Source organism: Perca fluviatilis, chromosome 8 (genome assembly GCF_010015445.1).
Source record: "Perca fluviatilis chromosome 8, GENO_Pfluv_1.0, whole genome shotgun sequence".
Classification (NCBI taxonomy): Eukaryota; Metazoa; Chordata; class Actinopteri; order Perciformes; family Percidae; genus Perca; species Perca fluviatilis.
This window is the reverse complement of record NC_053119.1, coordinates 6,473,240-6,477,608: the sequence shown is the minus strand read 5'-3', so window position 1 is coordinate 6,477,608 and position 4,369 is coordinate 6,473,240.

Below are 4,369 nucleotides of genomic sequence, written 5' to 3'. Positions count from 1 at the left end.
TAAAACGACCGTAACCTCAGTGACCGGTACCCGGCTAACCCGGCTTTTGGCTAACTATAACTGTAAAGGCTGCTAAACTTATTGCCACTGACTGGTCGTCACATGACCGACCGGCGGTCACCGTAATATCATATGAATTGTTGTGCATAGGTTATCGTCCGATACCATACGATAGGTAGGAAGACGATTCCAGGGGGCTTTGGTAAGAGAAGGCTCTACAGACAGACTGATGTTTTCTTTAGTTTTGGAAGAGTCAGGAGAGCGGCATCTTGAGATCGTAGAGCCCCAGCAGGTATATGAGGAGTGACTTGAGGTGATAAGTAGGAGTCTGTGTCATATTTCACAAGTTAAAAGTACAATCTTAGGGCGCCTGGGTAGCTCAACTGGTAGAGCGTGCACTCATATACAGAGGCTCAATCCTCGACGCAGTGGCTGGGGGTTCGGTTCCGACCTGCTGCATGTCACTCCCCCTCTCTCCCCTTTTCATATCTAAGCTGTCCTATCAAATAATACAAAAAAAATCTTTAAAAGTAGAATCTTGAAATAAGATCTAGAATGTACAGGGAGTAGATCTGAGTTTGATGTGAATGGCTTTAGTTTGGCAAGTATTTGGTCATAAACTAAAGTACTGGACAAAAACATCTGAAACTTTTTGACCGGATGATGGAGATTCATGAAAAGTTAAATGATCACAAAAGTTATTGCAGTTCATCCTAAGACAGACATGAATGTCTGAATGAAATTTCATGGCGATCTATCCAATAGTTTAGATCAGGGGTTCTCAACCTTTTGCAAGCTGGGCCCCCCCAAAGCTGGTTCATTGCAGTTGGGCCCCCCCCACTCCAATTTCTTGGCGAAATGTCTGATAAACATAGCCTCAAATCATCCTCGATTTGTACGATTGCGGTATTTGGTTTTGAGTGCAGTCATTTTTAAGAATCCTGCCTCACACAAACCCCCCCCAACGGCGAGGAGAATCTTCAAAGGCAACGTCACAGAGTTGAGGGTATTCCTGCATCAATGCTGCCCAGAATGACGAAAGAGGGCAGGAGGTCAGTGGCGTAACAAGCCAACACCGGGCCCCTATGGAGGATTATCAAGGCGACCCCCCCTACTACAGCACGTGATGACAGCGCAATGTCCACGAGTAGGCTACCATGAATAGGACAGGACAGGATCATAGAGACACAGCATACGAGAGATGAGATGACTGACAGAATCAGGAGTAGCCTACGCGCACCACAACAACAAAAAAACACTGGTGAGTGTGCACCACAACACATGAAAAAACACACAAGGGCAGATTGTTGCGGCCCAAAATGCCTGATTTCACGGGAGTTTTTTTTTTTAAATTGCGATAAAAGTTGTGGTGTATTTTGTATGTTGCTATGAAGTTGCAGAAGACAAGAAGAAAGTTGCTAAGAAAGTTGCAATTTTTTTTAATAGTTCTTTAAAAATAGAAGGAAACTTGTTTTGGGAGAATAATAATTATTACTATTAATTAATTACTCTGGGCTGAGATTTCCTAGGAACCTTATTAAAAAGGCTCAGGATGCTGCAAATGTTGGTATAATATGAAAACGGCTGGTGGATTTAAGACAAAAAATTATAATTCATTGAATTCATCAAATATGAACATATATGTCACTGTCAGTGGATTGTTGATCTTTACATTGTTAGTTAATTTCCTAACCTGGCCTGGGACACACATACATTCATACAGTTTGTTAAAGTACTTATTGGACTTTAACTTATCATTGCACTTAAAATAACGAGTGTAGCTGTCCTCAATTTAGGTCATTGTGTCGTCTCATCTGCGTTTTTTTCTGCATCCACCGTGTGTGTGTGTGTGTGTGTGTGTGTGTGTGTGTGTGTGTGTGTGTGTGTGTGTGTGTGTGTGTGTGTGTGTGTGTGTGTGTGTGTGTGTGTGTGTGTGTGGGCGCGCGCGCGTCAGTCGCGGGGGAAATGGAGCAGCAGCCCCGCCCGCTGCAGAGAGCAGACAGTATTGAAACAGCGTACATTGATGTTAAAATGTATACAGGTTGGCAGGACGGTCTGAAATGCGTTTTGACGGTCTTTCGCTGTACGTTTTGTTGGTAAATGTGAGATGTTCGAGTCACACACACGATCATCTTCATAACAGAAACAAGGAAATGAATTTGACCCGTTCTCACTCCCGCTTGGTCAATGGCTGCTCTCTCATTGCTGACAGGTGCTCAGACGCTGATTGAAATAGAGAGGAGAAGTCGTGTGACGTGCATCAGTGATAAAGTCTGCAGGGCTGGGGAACATGTCGCAGTTCCCTCGACTCTGATGCGGCCATGCCAGAGGTCAAGTTTTTGTGTGAAGGGCAGGCGTCCACTCTGTCTGCAAGGAGCTAAATCTGAGTTTGTATGAGGAGTGGTGTGTGTCTCCTCTCTGCTCTGACTGCAGGCTGGGACTGCTGCGCGAGGCTACTGAGAGACTGACCGCCTGGGAGGGCTTTTGGACGGGGGAGGGGCTCACGGCAGCACCCGCTGCTCGTTGAGCACAGTGGCTGCAGAGTGATGCGTGCTTTCGAGTCTCCAAACATCACAAAAGCCTCCAATAACACCAGTAAAAGTCGCTAGATTAGTTTTGACAAAAAAGTCGCCAGGAGGATTATTTGTTTGTGTGTTATAATAGTCCAGCCACTTGCATTTCATCATGGGGGAAATTATTTTTCTGAATTTTTTTTTTTTTTTTTTTCCCATCCTGTAGCCTACTCGCGCCCCCCCGGGAGAGTGTCCGCGCCCCCTCAGGGGGGCGCGCCCCACCGGTTGAGAACCACTGGTTTAGATAATCTATAAGTATAAAACCGTCAATTCGCCATTTTATCGAGGGTAATGTGCCAGGCTATGTTGACTTCGCTGGTTGCCTGCAACTTCTCAGATCCAAATGAAATATTTCTGCACACACAGTAAAACAGCAAATTTACATTTTTATCCTTTGGCTTATGTACAAATTAAAGAAACAAGATATAATGTGTCAGTTAGTAAGCTTTAGTGGTTCTCTTAGGTGAACTTTAGCTTTAAGAAAAACATTTAATATTAAAATGAATATAAATTAGTGAATTAAGAGTTTGACGCTCATACAGTTTAGCTGCTGAATGACTTATCGTAAAACTTTGGAAAGAAACCGCCGCTGATAGCAGCATCAGACCATAACAATAATGTGTGCCTAACCCCTCTGAGAGAGATCAGGGTGAAAGGTTAAAGACAATTATGAGGAGAAATGTGAATGGAGAAAGGATCTGAGAGCCAGTCCGCCCAATTATCCCCATGAAAGAGCCTTTTTCATCAAACAGTTTGAGTCAGCATCCATAATGTATCTGCTCTGGCAGAAAACAGAAGCTGGAATCGTTTGGCAGATCGTTGCCCAGGCTGTTGTTGCTCGGAGCATGTTTCTAATTGTGTTTCCCCTGACAGTACTGGGTGAAATATGGGAAGAATTCCCTCAGTGAAGAATCAGTTTAGGCAGCGGGGCGTTCACTCACAGCCGGTGACCTAGAAATGTTGTGGCAATCCCCAACAAAGGAGAAGAATCGGGACAATAAAGCTCTTATTCCCCCCTCCCCCACCCCCCCCCCCGGACGATGGCTTCCATCTGACAGAGCAGATTATACAGGCAGGGGGACGACCGAGCTGAGCCAAGCCGGGCCGGGCTGGGCCAGGCTGCCAGAGCACGGAGGGCGACGGCTCCACCAGGAAGAGGCTGTGGTTCAGTGAGCAATCAGCTGTTCGGGTCGGTTCAAACTCAACTGTTGATTTTCTCACTTTGAAGCCTCAGGATGGTGACGCTGCTTGGTCCCTCTGTGAGGATGATTTTGGGGACCTCCTGTAGGGGTAGGGATCACCAAATGCCCCACTATACGATATTACCAAGATACTTATGTCACGATATGATACTGTTGCGATTTTAAACATATGGCGATATTATGCGATAAATAGCAATTTATTATCAATATGTTCCCAAAGGAAAGCTTTGTCAACATCTGTTTCATCTAAAAGATAAATTCCTTTGTTTGACAAAAACATCTAGTGGACTGACAAGTATTTTATTATTCTAGTACCAAAAAGTTTCATTCTCATGTGCAATTCATATAATTAAAAAGAGTTTTTGCAGACCATGTATCGATACAGTATTGCCACCGAAAATAATGCGATACTATGCTGTATTGACTTTTTTTTTTTTTTTTCCACCCCTACTCTCCTATCGGGCCACCATCAGCCTGTGTGCAACACTTTGGCTTAACAGGGTGTCTGCAAAGCTAATGGCTGGATGTCTATAATATCTATGGTGTTCACACTCTGACCTTTTCCTCTAATGCCACCATTAGACCACATCTTTA